We start from the raw sequence: 21,852 nt of genomic DNA on the forward strand, positions 1-21,852 counted from the left end.
TGTGCTCCTGAAACTAGGACCAGGAAGTTTTCCTCTGCAGCCTGGCTACTTTTTGTTCAAAGGCTTGGGTGTCAGGTGGCTTTGTTTGAGTGCTTGTGCTGCTGGTCTGACTGGGGAACGTTTACTGGTTGTCTAGCAGGACGTTCAGCAAGTTCCGTTTCGCTCCCACCCCCCAGCAATATTTTCTCTTTCCCTCTTTTCATCCTATTCATAATCTCCTCATGCCCAACAATAAGCCTTCAGGGTACATGTGCTAGCGAGAGACTCTTGAGCGGCGGAATTAATATTCCTGGAACATAACACCAGCAGCACGCACATGCTGAGGAGAATATTAGAGCTATTAGCGGTGGGAGTTTGGAGAGCATGCAACATCTAGATGGAGAATTCAGTGTGATTAATCTGCCTCTAAGCAGCAGCCTTTGGGCTCTGGGAATTCTGAGGCTCATTCAGAATTGGAACCTTTTTTTTTTTAATTACCTTTCCACATCAACAAAACAATCACAGTGTGAGAAAATAAACCCATTGATTCCTTGCTTTCGCTCTCTCTTTTGGATGAGATACCACCCTACTAACTCCCATGGCACTGTGCATAAATATAGAGGGGCTTCAGCCCCAGGATTCTGGTCAAATTTCAAGTCTGCTCATTATATTTTGGGCCAAACTAAAGCACCCCTGTTCTAATTTCTGGTTTGGTTTGGTTTTTCTTGTCCGCCCCACTTCCCTACTTAACGCTGTTTGGTAGCCTGATCGTCACAGAATGGCTGCCATGTTGCCAGTTTAACATTGGCTGCACATCTGAGGTGGACGGGCTGATAGTGAACCTGAGAAGAGAGAGGTCTGGAAGAATGTTCAAGCTTCTCCTGTGCTGTTAGGGGGAAAAAATAGGACAGTGTTTACAAGGGGATGCAGGCAATATAAAAAGTATAACATATCTGTGGGACTACACAGTTCTCTCTATAAAAACTAGGTCCAATCAGTGGCCCATCTAGCCGAGTATCCTGTCTTACAGCAGTGGCCAATGCTGGATGCATCGTAAGGAATTAAAGAAGAGGACAATTATTGAGTGATCCAGCTCCTGTTGTCCACTCCCAGCTTCCAACAGTTAAAGGCTTAGGTCACCCAGAACATGGGGTTGTATCCCTTACCTTCAGGGGTAGTAGCCTGTTTGCTTTTGGCCTTTACAACTTCTAGTGGCAGTGAGTTCCACAGGGTAACTGTGCATCATGTGAAGTAGTATTTCCCTTTGTTTGTTTTAAACCTGCTGATTATTCATTTCATTTGGTGACCCCTTGCTCTGGTGTTATGTGAAGGGGGGAAATAACACTTGCTCATTCACTTTCCCTGCACTATCCATGATTTTATAGACCTCTGTCATAACTGCCCCTTAGTCACCTCTTTTTCCAAACTGAAGTCCCAGTCTATTTAATATTTCCTCACATGGAAACCGCACCATATCACTGTATCATTTTTGTCGCCCTTCTCTGTACCTTTTTCATTTCTAATATATATTTTTTTGAGATGGGGCGACCAGAATTACAAACATTATTCAAGTTGTGGGTAAACCATGGATTCATACAGTGGCGTTATATTTGCTGTGTTGTTATCTATCTCTTTTCATAATGATTCCTAACATTGTTTGCTTTTCTGACTGCCCCTGCACACTGAGCAGATATTTTCAGAGAACTACACACAATAACTCCAAAATCTCTTTAAAGTGGTAACAGCTAATTTAGACTCCATCATTTCGTGCGTATAGTTTGGATTATGTTTTTCCAATATAAATTACATTTTATTTATCAACACTGATTTCACATGCCACTTTGCTGCCTTTTGTAACTCTTTGCTATCTGCTTTGGACTTAACAAATTTTGTCACTTCACTGTTTCTCTGTTTTTCCATATGATTTATGAACATGTTGTGGGGCATGTGTTTCAGTACAGATACTTGGGGAACTCCACTACTGTATCTGCCTTTCTCCTCTTAGAAAACTCACCTTTTATTCCTACTCCCCCCCAACCTCCCTTCTTTAACCAGATACTGCTCCATGACAGGATCTTCCCTCATATCGAATTACTGCTAATTTTGTTTAATAGCTTTTAATAAGGGACCTTTTCAGATGCTTTCTGAAAACCAAAGTTTGCTGTATCAGCTGGCTCACTCTTGTCCATATTCCTGTTGACTCACTTAGAGAATTCTAACAGATTAGTTAAGTATGATTTCCCTTTACAAAGGCCATGTTAATTCTTCACCAGCATATTGTGTTTATCTGTGTTTGATTTTTCTGTTCTTTACTGTAGTTTCAACAGTTAGCCTGGCATTGAAATTAGCCTTATTGGCCTATGATTTCCATGTCTAAAGTCTTTTGTAAAAATCAGCATCATATTAGCTATCCTACCGTCCTCGGGTATAGAGGCCATTTTAAATGATAGGTTATGTACCGCTGTTAGCAGTGCTGCAATTTTCTACTTGTGTTCTGAAGGAACATGGATGAATACCATGTGGTCCTGGGGAATTACTGTTTAATTTTATAAATTTGTTCCAAAATTTCCTCTATTGGCAGCTAAGTCTCAGACAGTTCCTCAATTTTGTCATCTAAAAAGAATTATTTAGGTATGGTGATCTCCCCTGCATACATGCAAAGAATTAAGAATTAATTTATAGTGCTTTATATTAGTGGATCAGATTTGTGGATTGTGGATCAGGTGTGTATAAAAAACTGTATCCCTGCAGGACTCTGTTAATTTAGATTTTCTGCAATGGTCTTGTTTGGTCTCTCTGTTAGCACCTTGATTGTCCAGTGGCCCCACTGACTGGTTGGGCTTGGGGCTCTATTTTTTATGTTAGTTTTTGTGTCCTTAGCTAGTTGCTCTTCAAATTCTTTTTTTGGCCTGCCTTATTTTACTTTCACACTTCACTTGCTAGAGCAAGGGTCACAAACTCATGGCCCGTGTGCCATTCGCAGCTGGAGCACTGCACAGTCTGACCCAGGAGTACAGGGGGCGAGGGGAGATCCATTCCTGTTGCCCAAGTACTGGCACTGCCCCATCCTATCACTTCCCTGCATTACACCCAGTCCCCTAGAGATGTGGCCTCAGGGATTACAGGGGGCCTGGCTTAGAGTAGCCACAGCTGTTGCTTCCCCACCAACTGCACTCCCTGAAGTGGTGCCCTCTTTCCTTGAGGCTCCCAACTGTGGTCCCCAAGTACACTCTGCTTCCCTGCAGCTCCTGCTACTGTGGGGAGTGCTGGAGGATGCGGGGGGACGGAGGGGGAGGACAGGAGCCTGATTGCTGCTACCGCCCTGCACTAGGTCCTGTCTGTAATCCCCGAGGCTGCATCCCTGGGGGACTGAGTGCAAAGGGCGAAAGAAGGGTAGGGTGGTGGCCAGAAGGGGCAGGGTTTGGGGGACTGGAGCAGATAGGGTCCCCCATCCAACCCACTTGATATACCCAGGCTGGATTGTGAAGCTGCTCCAGCCAGGGGATGATGGGCAGGCTGTGAGTTTGAGACATTTGTTACAACAAGTGATTTCCTTGGCCAGCCAGTTCGTCTCTCCCTTTGTGCTAGAGTTTATGCTTTTTTCTGTATTCCTCACTAGGATTCTATATCCAATTTTTGTCTTTTTCCCTTAACTATCTCTTTTTATTCTGCTGTTTCGTCAACAAAACCCGCAGAGCTTCCACATTCTCGAGGCGTTCTGTTGACAGTCCATTGACAGAAGTCGACACTTCTGTCGACTGTGTTCTGCTGCTCCCCCACGAGACAGAAAGCCAGTCTGGGTGTTCTGGGGGGGCCCTCTGTCGACAGACCCGGCTTCCGGGACACCAGGCAGCCCTGTCTGCTGTGCGTCTGGTTGGCCGGTTTGTCGAGAGAGCGGCTGAGCAGTCTGGCTGCTCTCTGTCGACAGAACGGATCACTCTTTCGATCCACTTGGCCGTCTGGCTGTAATCTGTTGACAGAAGTTTTGTCGGAAGATATCTTCTGACAGAAATTTCTGTTGATAGATTGCTCTAGTGTAGACACAGCCTTGGTGTTCATGCACTAGCCTATTGTGGGCGAGGGAAGGTACTCTTTTAAAACAAAAATGGAAAAGATCCTCTTTTTTAAATATGAGTCTTCACCTCCAGTGTAGGAAACCTATGCCGCAAGAGAAGGCTTAAATTAAAAAAAAGCAAAACTTTTTTTTTTTTTTTTTTTCGCAGAGGGTCTGATTAAGGTCTGAAATCATACTACATTTTGATCTTTCATGACTGCTTTGGTAAGAAACTTTTGAAAACTTCCATGCTCTTACCCCTGTTTCCCAGCTAGTTTTGGTGCTGCTTGGTCATTGGATAGCTCCTGGACGTGTGTATGCTAATGCTGCTTGCCCTTTTTCATCCGTTTCTTACCTCCTCCACATACAAGAAAGAGGGAACAAGAAAGAGCCTCTTCTGGCACTCCTAGTGGTTTCCCCTAAGCCTACCCCACATACAACTGTGTGGATGCATCACAGTCCTGACCTGCAGTACCCCTTATATTACAGTTAAGAAGAATAAAGTAAACAAGCTCCTCAGATGGAAGAAGCTAACCATGGTAATTAATATTATTCCATCCTGGACCTTTAGCTCAGTGGTGTGCAGCCCATGAGTCATGGCCCCTTGGGGCTCATGGATGTCTTCCTGGGGGTCGGGGCTCTAGAGCCACATATGACTCTTTAAAGAGCCATTTGCTGCTCCGAGTGCTGCCACTGCTGACTCCTCTTGCGGCTCCTGAGGCTGCCTCCACTTAAACGGAATTTAGGTATTTTTTGTTAAAGCGGCGGCGGCCGCTGGAGTCGCTGAGCAGGAAGCTGCAGCAGGGAGCCCTGCAGAAGTCAGCCGGCAGGCTAGCGGGGCCGGCAGAGCAGGGAGCCGCCCACCCTGTATGTGGGGAAAGTCTGCAGGGGGAGGGGCGGCTGAGCCGCGTGGAGGAGGAGTCGGCAGGGGAAGCAGTATGGAGGAAGCAGTGGCCACAAAGGAAGGCTATGCTCATACTCTGAGGCAGGGTAAATCGGGACTTGGGGGGCGGGGGCAGGTTTGCAGCTAATAGGGTGGTGGGTTTGGGGCTCATAGGGCTTATGGAGCTTAACTTGGGGGTCATGACACAAGTGCAATAAAATATGGGAGTTGTGGCTGAAACATGGTTGCGCACCACTGCTCTAGCTCACACCTACAACATCTTTACCATTACACTTTCAATGTTAAGCTACTACAGCCTCGGTTAGAGCGTTGCTAGTAACCTTCCTGCTCTGCCAATGCTCCTCAGGTCAGTTTTACACTAAGGGGGAAGGTCAAATGAAGATACACGACTCCAGTGATGTTAATTACATAGCTGGAGTTGATGTACCTCAATTTGAGCATTGAGCATCTGCACCGTCTTCGCAGCACACAGTCGATGGGAGCTAATGCTCCCGTCAACTTCTCTTTACTCCTCGCAAGGAGCTGGAGTACCAGCACCCATGGGGGCACTGTGTAAGTTCACTTTAGTGCATCCCTACCAGGTGCGATGAATTGAAGTTGGGAAAATCGACCATGGCAGCATCAGTCTCCCTGGTAGTGAAGACGTACCCTCACTCCTGCCCTGGACTGTCCCTTTTGTTATTACAAACTATGTTTTCCCCCAGGATTCCTCCCTCCCAGTGCCAGCCCTGACCTTTCATTACCCTCTCTTGCTCCTAGATCTGGACCAGTAGCACTTCCTCCTAATCTGGGCTTGGTACCCCACAAACAGTTCTACCAATTCACCTCTGTCCTAAGAGGGGTTCAAGGATTGGTGCATGGCACAGGAGGATCATGTTTTGTCCAAGAACCTCCTATAGCCATTTTCCCTTCCCCTGTGGAGCAAACTTTATTTTACAAAGAAGAAGAAGAGAGTACATTTGTTACAACAAGTGATTTCCTTGGCCAGCCATTTCATCTCTCCCTTTGTTACTATACGAGATATGTGTAATGAATAAGAGCCTTTTCCCCTCCCCTCTCATATTCCTCCCTCTTCTAGCCTGCAGTGAAGTCACAATCCAGTGTTTGTAGACTCCATGTGATGTCACAGACTCAGCCTTGTGACTTCACTTACAGGCTCAGGCAGAAGGTGCAGACGGGGCTGAGAGAAGAGAAAAAAGCCCCCCCTCCCCCCTTACTCCCACCCTCTTGGTTTATAAAACCAGTAGCTGAGATAAATCGGAAGGGGGTGGGGAGAAGCAGCAGGGAAAGCTGAGAATCATGCCAGAAAGGTACAGTAAATTGGCTTTATTTCTCTTCTTGAAAGTTTAGAGTATAAAATTGCCCTACAGAGGCCAGCTCTTGCAGACCACACGCGTCTGTGTGTGCCACCCAGTGACGCTCTGGCTGTACGGTGCATTCTCTGATGGTGTGTGCGGGGAGGGAGGCAGTGAGGGATGCAGGGTAGGGGCAGGGAAACGGCTTAATACTGTTTCTCAGAGGAACGCAGCTGGAGTCCTATTTGGCTGGTCACAGTGAACCTCTTTCTTGTCCATTTCAAAGGCCCCAGCTGCTGGCTGTTGACCGCATTCTGTCTCCAGCTTTGAAACCGACATAAATAGGTTATTGGGTTTGTGGCTGTGGTGTTGTGTTTTGGTTTTTTTTTTTTCCTGGTTGTTGTGTGCGTGTGCTTTGCAGGTTCAGAGTGGTAGCAGAGAAGAGGAGGATGCGGGGGGGCTGGTATTTGAATGTGGTGGGTGTATACATAAGGAGAGAGAAGGGCAGGGCCTCAGGGTCACATTCGCAAGAGCTGTGCGACATTTTTTTCTCCTTTTTCATATCTCCATCTTTTCTAACTGATGCCACCAAAATAGCGTGTAGGTGCATCAGCAAAGAACTACCTCAAAAAAGATGGGGGAGGGGGGCTTAACTTGCCGCTCCTGTTAGCAGGTTTTTTCTGTGTCCAATTTGCCATTCATTTGAGATTTGGGACAAAGAAGGGCAGTGGGTGGGCTGCTTTGAGTTTTGTGATATAATGTGACGGGAGCGAGAGAGGAGAACGCAGACAATTAAGAAATGGAGCGAGGTCTTGGCTCATTCAGTCTGTTCAGGAAGCCGTCATTTTGTGTTTGTGCGTCTGGAGGAGGAAGGATGGGGAGAGAGTGACAGTGAAATGCTGTATGACATTGCGTTGTTTCACTATTTGTTAACGACACTCAAGGGAAAAGGGACTTCTATGAAAATCAGCCGAGGAGGGTGTCTTGCTAAAAATGACCCTGCTCTGACTCCCATTGAAGTGGACTCTTATTGACAGCGTGGTAGTGTTTTTGTTCTATTTTTAAGACGAAGAGCTGGAGACAGAAGGTGCTTGGAGGTGCTGTGCAAGCTCTTATCTCTCACCACTCTGCAGCTCATTCTGATAACCAGCAGCGTTTCTGCTGTTCCATTCCTAGACCATGATTGGCAGACCTGCGTTCATCTAGTCCTGACAAGCCGCAGCATCCCTGATCTTCCCTTTTCTAGTCCTCGGGGTGCATTAGCCCTGATGACCTACAGCACCTCGCACTTTTTTACAGTTGCACCCTCTGTCACCTCTGTCAATATACCTCAGCCTTGAGAAACAGCACCCCTTTGCACTTACAGACTTGGTCTTTTGTACTAGATAGGTATTATTAATTGTGCAGCAGTCTGAGCAGACAGCTGGATTATCAGAAGAGATGCACCCAGTGCACGGCTTTGAAAATCTTTAATTCTGCAGACATCTAGGAAACGCTCCACAGTCCACTGTTTGAGAACCTCTGTGCTAATGGAACTCCAGTGGCACTCAGAGACAGGATTTGAATCCAGGTCTTCTGTGATGAAAAGCTATTGCACTAACCCCTCTGCATAACTAAATTTCTTCTTCTCAGCTCCTCCTCTCTGATGCAGATATTTCCCCCACCCCCCGCCCGACACACACACGTCTCTTCATCTCTGTTCTTTCCCCTGGTGCTTAAAAGGTGTTACCACCCTCTCCCGGGAGTGGTGGAGCTATGTTAGTTTTAATAACACTTTTGCTATCTGAGGGCACGTCTCTACTTAGCAGAAGATCAATGTGCTGACAGTCGAGGGTTTTGATTTAGCGCACCTAGTGGGGCTGCGCTAAATTGAACAATCAGGGTGCCGCCGTCAACCCCAGTTCTCCTTTCAATCGCTGAGGAGTAAGGGAAGTCGACAGGACTCCTGCTGTGAGGATGGCAGCAACAATCAATTTAAGGTACGTCGACTGCAGCTGCGCAAGTTTGGTGGCTGTTGTTGCGTATTTTAAATTGATTTTTCCCCCCAGTGTAGACCTCACTTAAGAGTTGTGTTGGTTCCTCTGTGCCATAACCAGTTATTAGCCCAGAAGTGGAGCCTGGCACCCAACATCATCCCTCTTGAGATTGAAGTCAAATGACCCATCACCCCCTCCCTCCCAGGAAATCCACAGCTCCCTCATTTCTGCTGTTTTTCATAGGCAACAGAAGACAGATGCGTGGCAAAGTCGAGGTGGGACTGAGTAGCGGATCTGCTGTAAGCTGTATGTGGATTCACAAAGTGATTGGAGGATGTGACCTAGCAAAGATTAGACATGGAAAAGACCTAAAACCTATTCCTCTCCCTGGGTAGTGTAGGATTGTTCCTCTGGGCAATGTGCAAACCTTTTTCAAATGACCAAAGTCATGAGACCTTGACCACTTTTTTTGCTTTACTCTGAATTTCCTTCCACATACTTACAGACATTCCTCAAAATTGTCCCACGGGGGTTATCCCCACCCCATATTGGAAAGTCTGATGATTTCAGGCCCTTTCATAAGAAAGTAAAGGTTGCCAGCTGCCTGCTCTTCCATTCACAGAGGGCTGTGGGAGAAGGAGGCGGACTTCAGCTGGGCAGTGATTTAAAAGCCTGTGAGGTAAGAGAATTTCTGTCTCTCTGAGGAGGGGAAGTAATCAAGGAGCACATGCCAGGATCTCCCTGAGAGCAAGATCATGCCCTGGGCATGGGAGACCAGAATCCCAGTGGTTGGCAAAGGGGAACCAAACAGATTTATTTTCCTTCTTATGAGAGCCTCTCTTGCTGCTGACACCACCACCATGAGCCGCCTTCTTCCTTCTCTTTACTCCTGAAGAAAAAGACTTAGGCTTTAAAGAAACCCACTCTTTTCTTGAGATTCAGCACGAGTTAATTCCTGAGGGAGTGACTACCTCTTTTCAGAAATGTTGGCAGAGCAAGACAGCATCTTGATCTCCTGAATGAATGAATGTTTATCATAAGAGTTGTGAAGCAGAACCATCATCTGGAAAGCAGTGTTCCCTGTAAACTGAACGCTTGGGTGGCCACCCAGGAGAGATTCCCAGCTGATTAGCAGAGAGCCCACAGCCAGCAGCGTGTGTTTCTGTTGGCGGTGCACATACACACATGCCTTGGTGCATATAGCAAAATTTATTTTGCACATGGATAGGAAAAATAGAGGGAATATTGCAGGAAAGAGCAGTTCTACCCTTCTGAGGCTTTTCACCTCCTCTTCCTGCTGCCCCTCCACTACTGGATTGGCTGGCTGCATCATGGGCTATTACAAGCATTGTGCTTGGGGAATACACCTACTCCAAAGATGATACATACTTTCTTCCCACACCAACATGTGAAGAGTTTTTGTGTGTGTGTGTGTGTGTGTGTTTGAACTGCAGCACCTCTTTTACTGGTGGAGAGGAATGAGACAGAAAGCCCTGCTCAACTTTCAGAATCTTGGGGATGCCTGCAGTGTTGGCGATTTTTAAATAAAACAAAACCCCCAACATTATTTTTGTAGATCATATCTAATTGTTTCATAAACCTTAAAAGTTAAATATTTGTCCCTCAGCTGTGACTACCTCTTCTCTCAAACTTTATATCCCTATATATATAGATTGGTTAGAGACCTATGCACCTAGTAAAATCATTAGTTCATTTTCATCTTCAAGAGAAACAGTAATGACCTATTTAAGAAAAAGACTTATCTTAAAAATTAAGGCTATGTCTATACTTGGGAATAAAGTCAAAGTTGTTAAAGTTGACTTTGTAACACTAGATTTTATGAAGTCCAACTTGAATGCCCACACTTGGCTCACAAAATTGACTTAGGCTATGTCTATACTAGACACAGAAGTCGACCGCCAAGATGCAATATTAGCTACACCAATTGTGTAGCTAAAATCAGCTTATTAGCGGTTGTCTTCAGGGGCTGTCTGTACGGAAGAAGGTCGATGGAAGCATTTCTCCCATTGACTTTCCTTAATCCTTGCCACTCACGAGGAGTTTCGGGGGTTTGACCCCGGAAAGTGCTGTTTCACATATACGCAAAACAATACCCCGGAAGATTGAGACTGAATGGGTGATCCTCTTCTCTAACCTTGGTGTGTCTCCACTAAATTGTCTAAGTTTGACTGGGACAGCAGCGCATTGTGGACACCTATCCCACAGTTCTTTCAGCCCTGTTGTATTTTGGCTTTCTGTGCCAGTTTCTTGTGGGAAATGTCACCACAAGTGGTTATGGGTGTGTGAAGTCATCATCCCAGAGTGCATTGCTGTCACTCCCCCTGCTGTAGAAAAGAAACAGCCATTTTTCTGAAGCCTGCTGCTGCATCAGGTTGCTTTGATTGCCATGGTCAGAACTGGCTATTGATGTGCCAATCTGCCTGGAGCACAACAGTGGCTCAAGTACTGTCATTACGTCAAGTAAATTCAGGAGACTACTTTTGGCCCAAGAGTCTCTTCCCCTGGTGAAACCCATGATACCCAAGTAGCACTTGTGGCTTGTGTAGATACCAGTGGAATCATCTGTAGTGACCACGGGGACCCCTGTCTTCACAAAGAAAGAAGATACAATGACGTGTTCTCTTCCTGTTCCGGGAGTGCGGTTAGGTTAGAGGGTGGGGTTAGTAGGTTGGAGGGTGGGAGGGCTCCTGGGTTCTCTCCCCACTGCTGGGTGTCTAGTGGTAGTGGCTCAAGCACTGTAATTACATTAAGTATCATTATGGGATCCCAGAAGGCATTGGTGTCAAGTGGTTAGAAGGCTGGAAGGTGCCATTACACAGATGTCTCCAACATGAGGTGAGGAGACCACCAGAAGTAGTAGTAGCTCAACCATTGTTACTTCAAGACTCATCAAGGAATCCCGGCGAGCATTGGTGTCTAGTGGCAGAGGGCGTCAGTGTCTAGTGGTTAGAGTGCTGGAAGGTGCCATTTCTCCATCAGAAGTAGAAGTGGCTCAAGCACCAAGACTCCCTATGAATCCAAGACTAAAGAGAAGAGAAGGAAAAGTTAAGGAAGTATTAGATAATAGAAAAGTGGAGGAAAGATGAACCCTTGAGACTGTTATCTGTTGGTCCCAGTCAAGAATTATTTAGCAGGGATTTCCTTGCCTCTTCTGGTAAAGAAGCCCTAACTCAATTGCCTGTGTGGGAGAGAGAAGGAAGGGAGAGAGCCCACAAGCTCTATTCCTTCATAGAAATCATCTCCTGAGCCACACTCTTTGGGAAGGAAGTGTGGCCTTGCAGGGAGAGCATAGGAAACTGTCCTTAACCAAAGAACCTGTTGGGTTGGGGTTACTTTTTAAAAAGGGACAGAAGACAAAGCTCTTTAAAAAATATCCAGTGTAGCACAGGGCAGACGGGCAGAGGTGGATGTCCTGAAATGCAGTTGCAGCCAGGACCACTTACAAATATAACAGCCGCATGGTACCTTTGGGGTGGGGTGGGGTGGGGTGGGGGGCAGTCCCGTAAAATGTACAGCGCACCGAACAAGTTTCTTTGCCTCTCCTGCTAAGTCCTGTGCAGAGAAAAAGCTCTCTCAAGCTCTGAAACCCTGTGCAGGACAGGTTATGCCGCTGTCTGCAAACATAGTCTGTACAGGCCAGGAGCCACGTGAGGGTGGAGTGGGTGGGCATGAGTTTCTCCTGGCTCTGCTGAGTGTCCCTGGTGTTTGCTCCGCACAGATTACTCCCCCCGTGCCAAAAAAAAAAAAAAAAGAGAGATCTTGGATCTCTTGGTGGCTCCATGCTGGGGCTGTGAGAAATCATGGCTAAATGTGATTGCTCCTGAGGTCTACTAGCCATGCTGGCCAGAGAGAACATAAATTCAAATTCCTGGGCTTTCTGTTACCAACTTCCTGCACACCTGGAGAGCAGTGGAGGTGAAAGTGACTAGAACGGACACATTTGGGGCATTATGGGAAATCTCTGGAGGCCAATAAAATTGATTTAAACTAACTCTGTTTCCACATTAGCATTACCTTGATCTTTTAAATTCAAACTTGGCATTACACCACATGGGAGGGGTGGGGCAAGGAAGTAGACCTTAGCACCCCTTAAAATCAATCTAATGGTATTTGCAGTGAAGACAGTCACATTGTAAAATCGAGCCAAGAGCCTTAAAATTGACTTTGTGCTCTAGTGTAGACAAAGCCTAAGTATAGTTAATGTGAGTGTTTGTGGAGCCTCTTGAACCTGGAACTAGGAGCTGCCCATGGTTACAACAGTATGGGACTCTGATCTATGTGTCGGTAGTACTGCTGGGATAGTAGGCAATAGTCTTATTTTAAAATCAGATCATGCTGATTATTGTCTTGCTCCTTGTTCTAATTCACATCCAGTAAGATCTTAGAAGGGAATAGTGCTTTTTGAAATTAATGTGCAGTGACCATCCATCCTGGTGTTGGAGGGACAGTCCCATAGTCCCGATTTATTTTGTCAAAGGGGCTAATTGCCCCATATTTTCAGGCAGCTGATGTCTGCTTCCCCTAGCTGGGGAGCCGGGAGCCAGACCCACTGTGGCTGTCCCACCCCGCAGCTTTCCTTGGCAGTGGGGAACCAGGAGCCAGACTGCATGACAGCCTGGCTGCCCCCCAGCTTCCCCAGCTGCGGGGGCGGGGGGGTGAGGAACCAGACTGTGGCAGTGCGGCTGCCCCCCCCCAGCTTCCCCAGCTCCACCAGATGGGGGAGCCGGGAGCTGGACCTGTGCTGTGCCCCCCCGCCCCGCTTCCCTTGGCTGGGGAAGCCGGAGCGGCAGCATGGTGGTCCCCCAGCTGGTGTAAGCCGGCACCTTCACTGGGAGGGTGACAGATCCCACAGTGCAGCCACCTCCCAACTCCCAAGTAGGGTGACCACCCTTCTCATTTTGGCTGGGATGGCATCAAACCCTTGTCCCATATTGTGGGGGTGAGATAAGCTTACCTTAGATTAATGGCTTCAGCACTACATTATTTCTAGCTCTTGCAGTTCATGAGAAAAGCAGATATTAAAATCAGTTGAATTTGAAATTGTTGGATTTGAGGTAACTTGTGGAAGATGGGGAAGGTAAGGCAAATGGGAAATCAAAATATGGTATTTTTGTCTGGTGTTTCATGAGTCACCAGAGATACAAAACCCTGGTATATATTGAAATAGAATAGAAAAATAGAATTCACTGGGGTGTAACATTAGCTTCTGTTTCTGGAGGCTCCTGAGGTATATTTTATATTTAAATGGTCCTTCAGACCACGCATAAGTACAGGCCACTTACCAGAGAAGCCAAGAATACCTTCAGCATCCAGCAAATCCTAGTCTAGTCATTTCCACCTTCTGCCACAAGCCTGTCTTAAATGCTTTTGTAATGGACCTAAACCTAGGTAATTACGCAGAAGTGAGGCACTGCTTACATACTTAAAGATGAGTGGTGTGGAGACCCAGTGCTCCCCCTTCCTGAGTCAAGTTTTTGATCATCTGATATTAAAGACAACTCTGGCATACATGTAGGAAAAACACAGTGGAGGAATGAAAGTAGAGGCGATTGAAATTTAGATTGTTAAAATGTGGGACAATATCTTAGAGAGATTTAAAAATAAGGAGAGCGTATACAGTCTGGAACTTTCCACTTCCCCATGAACAAAAAACAAACAAACCCAAGACAACTCCTGCTGAAGGCAAACACATTAAACACCCCTTTCTATAAAATGTGTTCTGAAAAGGCACAATTGTTTTTACTTTGTTTTGTAAGACTGTTTTCATAGATGGGTGGTTCTTCTAGTATTTTACTATTTTGATATCTTTAGTGATTCAGGTAATGAGGGTTTATTGATATAGTGGTCTTTTCTGCCTAACTAGAGAATATTTTGTCAGTAGGCCATATATTTTGTATGGCTTACAATTTGAAATTTGCACACTTTGGATACCTTCATGGACATGGGATTGTTTTCCCCCAAAAGTTCAGCTCCTCCTGCTGGAGTCAGAATCCTTTGTCTACAACATCAAAGCCACTTCCACAGGAACCAAATTCTGATATTGCAAATGGGGGTTTCTGGCAAGAAGGGAAGGGAATCAGTTGCAGAAACTGAACAGATCTGAAAGAAAAAAAATCTTATTTTAATATGCTAGTTCCTTGTAAAAGAGAAAGGTGGGGGAAGAACAGTTGTGAAATATAAAGCCCTAAAAGGAGAATTGTCAGCTATATTTCAGCTTTTGACTTTATTTCCTCCCGGGAGGCCCATATCAGCCATGTGTATCAGCTGTTCCTTAGGCACGCCCCAGAATTTTTCACTCTGGCTGATAGGATGTTACCGTAGTTGGACTGTAGGATTCAGAACTGACTTATGGAGGGTGCTTGGTATCTGCAGAAGAACCATTCCACGTGTTGCCTCGTCACCTAGTTTTGTGAAATCCTTTTGATGCTCTTCACAGTTCTGGATTTAACTTATCTTGAGCAATTTTGTATCATCTACAAATTTTGCCACCTCATTATTTACTGCTTTCTCTAGACCATTCAGGAACATATTGAATAGGATTGGACCCAGTATGGACCCCTTTTCCTATCCTTTGTTTCTTACCTTTTAACTACTTATCTATCAATGAGAAGGTCCTTCTCTCTGATCTCATGACAGCTTACTTTGCATAAGTATATTTGATGAGGGAACTTGTGAAAGTCTTTCTGGAAATCTAAGTATATTACATTAAACCCTTGCGTTACACTGGGGATGCATTCCTGCAACCCCCACATAACTCAAATTTTTGCACAAGTCGAGGGGAGACGGGAACCAGGCTGCAGCTTTGGTTCCTGGTTTCCCTGGGCTTGCAGGACTGGAAAACTGACTAGCTCATGATCGGTCAGTTTCCTAGGACCTGCCAGCACAGGGGAGCCAAGAAGCAGGCTGCCACTTGGTTCCCAACTCCCTGCTCCTTGCAGGAACCAGGAAACTGACCAGCCATGAACTGGTCAGTTTTCTGGGTCCTGCAAGCCCAGGGCAGAGGTGAACCAAGTGGCAGCCTGGTTCCCAGCTCTCCTGTGCTGGCGGGACCCAGGAAGCTGACTTTTCATGAGCTGGTCAGTTTTCTGGGTCCTGCAAGCGGTGGGGAGATGGGAGCCAGGCTGTCACTTGGTTCCCAGCTCCCCTGGGCTTGTGGGACCCAGGAAACTGACCAGCTCATGGCTGGTCAGCTTCCCAGGTCCTGCAAGCAGCAAGAAGAGGGGAACCAAGTGGCAGCCTTATCTGGGGCTGCCGCTGGGGGCTAGGCTGGGAGCACAGCAGCTTCCCAACAGTGGGGTGCTGGGGGGGGACCCTGCTCCCCCAGCTGGGGACCACACAGCTAGCTCTGCCAGCTGGATGCTGCCCAGCTAGTATCCAGCTGTGAGTCCATCCATCTCCCCGGCACTGCCCCTCCTCACCATAAACGCATAATATGCACATTCAAAATGTGGTATCTTGGGGTATTACTGTATATCCACTTGACCCACCTTGCACACATAGGCCGTGTCTACACTTAGAGAAAACTTCGAAATAGCCATGCTAATGGCCATTTCGAAGAATACTAATAAGGCACTGAAATGCATATTTAGCGCCTTATTAGCATGCCGCCAGCAGCGGCACTTCAAATTGCCACTTTTTGCTGTCGCGTGGCTCATCCAGTCCGCCAACTTCAAAATCCCCTTATTCCAGCTCGTCCAAACGAGGGTCCTTTTTGAAAGGACCCTGCCAACTTTGAAATCCCCTTATTCCTATCAGCTCGTAGGAATAAGAGGATTTCGAAGTTGGCAGGTCTGGACGAGCCATGCAGGAGTGAAAAGCGGCAATTTTGAAGTGCTATGGCTGGCGGCATGCTAGTGAGGTGCTGAATATGCATTTCAGCGCCTCATTAGTATTCTTCGAAATGACCATTAGCATGGCCATTGGGAAGTTTTCTCTAAGTGTAGACGTAATCATAGTTGTTGCCTGCCCCCAAAGAATTCTAGTAGATTGATGAGGTATGACTTCCCTTTACAAAACCTATGCTGACTCTTTCCTAACAAATTATGTTCATCTATGCATCTGACATTTTCTGTTCTTTACTATAGTTTCAACCAATTTTCCCCATACTGAAAAGTCTCAGAGGGAGAGCTGTGTTAGCCTCTGAGGTTGTGTCTGGATTGCAGACTTCTGTTGACAAAACTTCTGTTGATGCAAGTTTTGTCGACAGAGCATGTGTCCAAACTGCAGATCTCTTGGAAGAGATCTGGCAGTCGGGAACGTTCTGGTGACATCCCCTATACACCTTATTCCATGAGAAAGAAAGGATGTCCCAACAAGGGTGTTTTTCTGACATTTGGCCCTGTGTGGATAGATCAAATGCTGGAAAGGCCTCTCCTGACAGAACTGTTGGCCAAAGACACACAAATTGCTGTGCTCAATTTGAGTGTCTTTTGCCAACCGTTCCCTGCAGTCTAGACACAACCTAAGGTGCCAAAAGACTCCTTGTTGTTTTCCCAGGTACTGAAATTAGACTTACTAGCTTGTAATTGCCAGGATCACGTTTAGAGCCCTTTTTAGAAACTGGTGTCAGATGAGCTCTCCTCCAATTATTTGGTATGGAAGCTGACAAAAAGGATACATTATAAGCCACAGTTAGCAGCTCTGCAAGTTCACATTTGATTTCTTTTTCAGAACTCCAAGGTGAATGCCATCTGGCCTTGGTGACTTTTTTACTGTTTAATTATCTGTTCCAAAGCCAACTCTAATGATACATGAATCTGGGGTAGTTCCTCAATTTTGTCACCTAAAAAGAATGACTCATTTGGGAATCTTCCTCTCATTCTCAGCTGTGAAGACTGAGAATTAATTTAGTTTCTGCATGATGACCTTATTATCCTGGAGTGTTTCTTTAGCATCTCAATCGTCTAGTGACCCCCTGGTTGTACCAGTGACATGGAGTATGTACTGCGTGAAAGGCAGTGAGAGCGTTCATGATCTACTGGCATAAGGATACTATTTTGGGGAGGGAATGCAGTTTCTGTGTTTGGGAGAAATCCGTATGTTCCCGTCGCTGTGTGTAATAATGTCAGCCTGCCAGGTGCTGCCAAATCAGCACTTTTCATCAGCATCAAAGCTTTCCTTGAAAAAGAATCCCTGAAGGAATCTCTTGCAACACCTTCAGACATACTCTCCCCCTTACAAACACCTGTGTGCTCTGATGTCTTCCAGTCCACAGGCAGAGGGAGTTGCTGAGAGAAGTTAGTGATATTTTTATAAAATGAGTCATTTAAGAGACTGATTTTGATGCTGAATGGGCAGACCTGCAAGCTGATGTCCTCTAGACACAGGAAAGACTGTCACCACAGTGTACACCTTCAATGGTGACCTATCACACCCACCTGTTAAGGTAAAAGTGTATTTAACATCAGTATTTCAATCCTTTTTCTCCCTATAGGTGGGTATCTGTGACTTGTATGTGGTCATGACACCTGCTCAATTAGAAACCAGATTAACCTCCCTCCCAGCTCTTAATATATGTTACTGGAGTGTGGTCATGACTAAGTACTGATCTGTGACTAGATCAGATCTGTGTCAAAGGGAGCCTATCCAATCTGCCAGTCTTGCTGACACAGGGGCCAGCTGCTCTGGGGCCCAGCAATTTAAAAGGGCAGGGGCTCCTGGCTGCTGCTGCTGCTGTTACTGTGGCAGCTGGAGCTCCGAGCAGCTCACTTGGCGGCACTAAAAGGCTGGCTGGGAAAGGCTAGTTTGTGTCCTGTTCTGCTGGAAGCCCCTCCTTCTCTGGGGATGCGTGCGGAGCTGGCTCCTTCCATCTTGCCCAGAGCCTCGCCACGTCTTTCAGCCACTCTGTCACCTGCAGTTATCAGTCCTTTCAGGGTCAGAATGAATCTTCAAATTCTCATGGGAACTTGTGTCCTGTGAGGTATAGGAATGTGATTTGCAAAGTAAACCTAATACTGAAGATGGAGCCTGAGGGCAGGTCTACGCTACAGCGGAAGATCCAATTAAGGTACACAATTCCAGCTACGTTATTTAAATAGCTGGAGCTGATGTATCTTACTTCAGGCTTTCACGCTGTCTGCAGTATGGGAGGTCAACAAGAGCATCCCCTGTCGATTTCCCTTACTTCTAACAAGGGACATGAGTACTGGCGCCTACAGAGGCACCCTGTAAGTTCAATTTAGCGTGTCCCTACTAGATGCGCTAAATCAAACTCCAGCAGATCAACTGCATTAGGGTCGATCTACCCTGTAGTGAAAACCTACCCTCAGTATGCCGAAGCTGACCAGTCCTGTTTATCCTGTGAGCTTTGATGGTTGCAGTGTTAGAAGTGGGGAGAAACTTAAGCTTTCAATGACTACTTAGACGTCTTTGCTTTTCTCAGGATGCTCTGAGCCTCCATGCTAAAGGGTTTAAATGTTAGCTAACGTTTTGCCTGCAATCCCACTCTCATTTATACAGAAGTATTCTTAAACTGAGGATTCCGGAGGAGGAAAAAGGAGTGCGTGGGGAAAGAGGCATGATTTGGAGGGTAATAACTGGAGGGAAAGGGAAGTACCATTGTGTGTCTATAACTGAGGTTGTGTAGAAATTTTCATTAAAGGTGGGTACTTAGGTCTTTCTTTGTGTATGAATCTGGTATATCGTCTCCATGTACAGTACCTATTGCTGGAGTACAGAATAACTTTTTTCAGAAGTTACAAGTAAATCATTTGGTTAGTTTGTTAAATTAATGTTAAGGTGGCCCCCTTAAGACTGTATTTTCATGAGTCATAATTTTTTGGGACTGCTTAACAAAGTTTACCTTTAAAAAAATTGATAAGCTACTGTCTTTAAGATAGTCACTTATAGCCTTGATCCTGCTGTTAGATCTGCACAGATGCTATACCATGGGAGAGAAGGGTAGGTTCCAAAGCGGAGGGTTCCTCATGGTGAACATGCTGCTGGAAGCTCCTTTCTGTTGTATCACATTAGCTCCAATTTGTATACCTCCACTAACCACTGTTATGGCAGTCTCACTGGGGAGAAGCATTTCTCATGGCATTTTCCCTCAAACTATGGTATTCAGGGTTTTGTAGGTAAAGTCATTAAACTTTAGCTAGAGATCAGTATGTAGCCAATATAGATCAGAGCACTGGTGTAATGTGCTTCTGGAGAGATCCTATTTCATAAGATGGCTCCTGCCTTCTGAACAAACTGCAGTTTCCAGGTAGCTCATGTAGAAAGCATTGCAGTAATTTAATCTGAGGAAGATAAGGTGTAGATCACAGTAGAAAGGTTTGCATCAGAAAGAATCAACTGCATGCTCCTGGAAAGTCAAAGATGGAGGGAGGAGAGATCTTACTATGATTAGGCGTGGGAGAATTAGATTTTTACTTTTATATAATCTTGATGGATAATATCTGTGTTTTTAAGCATTTTTTCAGGCAATTTTTGCCAGGAGGGCAGCAGATAATTTTAATGACTGTATGTGTTGAGATTCTAGAAGTTAAAGCTTTTTAAGTGTTGAATCACAAATTGCTACCATCAGATATCAAAATAGACCCAGTAAATAAACTTAAAGCAAACTCCATTAAGTTCTCAAGCAGAATTTTTCTTTCTTTACCCATCTGTAAATTTTTACTATTGAAATATTTTGTCATTGGTTTGTGTTTGTACGGTTACATTGACTTTGCTGACATTTACGTATAAAAATGTAATCCTTGTATGCAGTGGTCTAACAGGAGCTGTGGATTCAGTAATATACCCCCCAGATTGCTAACCTGAGTGACAAATGGTAGGTACTTATAAACAAGAAGGCAGAGTAGATATATTTTCTGGTTTCTGCCCCCAGTCTGTTGCTATAACTTGTCTTACCTAGACTGTGCTACAGGCAGTCTCCTCTATGCCCAGTCTCGCTCATAATCACTTTTGACAGAGAATGCATTGCAGTGTAATTGTGCAATTTTTACTGGCTGAATTATCAGCAAGAGCCTGCACCCAGAGTAAGGCCTATAACAAGGAAAATGGGCTTGAGGGTCTTCAGAGCAGAGAGGATGGGGAAACTAGGCAGCCACTGAAACTATCATAGTTTGTCTTATAAAGCCCCTTCTAGACCTAGAGAGATTTAAATGATGCCTGAGCTTTCTCTGCTTAGCACTTAAAGATTTTCAGCATGCCAGTATCCTGCATTTCCACATAAAAAGCTATGAGTGGCAGATGGAGGAAGGTAGTGTCTCATAAAGCTTCTTCACTGACATGCAGATTCTTACTGGAGATGATTTGACAAGCTTTGCAGCCCTGCTTCCCAGCTGGCCCCTCCACCAGCCTCCATTTTTCAGTCTCCTAGGTTAGCATGCTAATTTTTTGTAAATTAGGAACTACCAGCACAAAACCTTCAATCTAAGAGTGCACATAGGCATCCTTAAAGATTTGTGGGGGATATTACAGGAGCATTCAAAACTGTTTATTTCAAAGTGTTCCTAAAAATAGTACAGCACTTGGGCAAGTGCAGAACTGATACTATATAGGATGATGTCACGTATAATGACCTGAAAGTCTGTGTTTTACTGAAAAGGAATTTTCACAGCTGTTTGGAAAGAGAGGCTGCTGAACTCTTTTATATTCAAATTCGACACATTACCATGTGGTTTGAACGGGGATGGCAATTTTCTGGCCCATTATAAGGATCCTTTTACATACGTTGCTTTATCTAATTCTGACTTCCCCCACCCCCTTCTGCCCCTCTACTCTCTGATTTGCTCACCTTGATGATTATTTTTCTGATTTGTCAACCCTGATTACTATTTTTGGTTTTCTGTGCCTTAAATATTGAGTCTGTTCTCGTATGGCTATGGTCTGAAGAAGTGGGTCTATCCCATGAAAGCTCATCACCTAATCAATTATTTTGTTAGTCTTTTAAGGGCTACTGGACTGCTTTTTTGTTTTCATGTATAATGTATAGTCTTCACGTATGGCTTCCCTTCTCCCACTTTCAGGTGTAGTGGTGCATGAATGAATTACACCCTCCCTGCTGCTTCCTGGGCTCCTCTACAGCTTTACTGCTGACAGAGAGATAGCCATGTTAGTCTGTATACTATCAAAATAAAAAAGCAAGTCATGTAGCACTTTAAAGATTAACAAAATAATGTATTAGGTGATCAGTTTTCCTGGGACAGACCCACTTCTTCAGATCCAGCTTTACTATTGTAACTGATTGTTCTTGGGGAGTGCCTTGCTCATGAAAAGACAAAGTGAACCCTAAATTTAGGGATCAATGTATATAGTACTTTACTAGTAAATGCTGGTTACTTCTGTCATTTTCATTGAAATCAGAGAGGAGTGGTCTATCTGCCTCCATCTTACAGCTGAGTAATATACAAAAAGTGACAGGGCAGCAGCAGCTTCTAAAGTAATCCCGGGGCATCACAGCTTTAAAAATTCCTGACTAATGTCACTTGAGCAGTCAGTTAATGGATAACTGAAATTATTGGGACAGGTAATGTCGCGGTGGCCCTCCCCATCCGAGCGGCATCCCCTTCTCCTGCGGAGGAGACGCACTCCAAGAGGAATGTGCAGATGGCCTACTGAGCCTTATGGCAGGGCCCTACAAGCCAGACACACTACTCCTACCTTTCTAGTAACCCT

The 21,852-nt window shown here is 45.3% G+C and overlaps 1 protein-coding gene across 6 annotated transcripts in view; it reads left to right on the top strand.

Annotated features, from left to right (window-relative positions):
- The window catches only part of TCF20 (transcription factor 20), a 211,222-nt gene that overhangs the window by 90,166 nt on the left and 99,204 nt on the right, over positions 1 to 21,852 (top strand). The window lies entirely within an intron of this gene.

Source organism: Carettochelys insculpta, chromosome 1 (assembly GCF_033958435.1).
Source record: "Carettochelys insculpta isolate YL-2023 chromosome 1, ASM3395843v1, whole genome shotgun sequence".
NCBI lineage: Eukaryota > Metazoa > Chordata > Testudines > Carettochelyidae > Carettochelys > Carettochelys insculpta.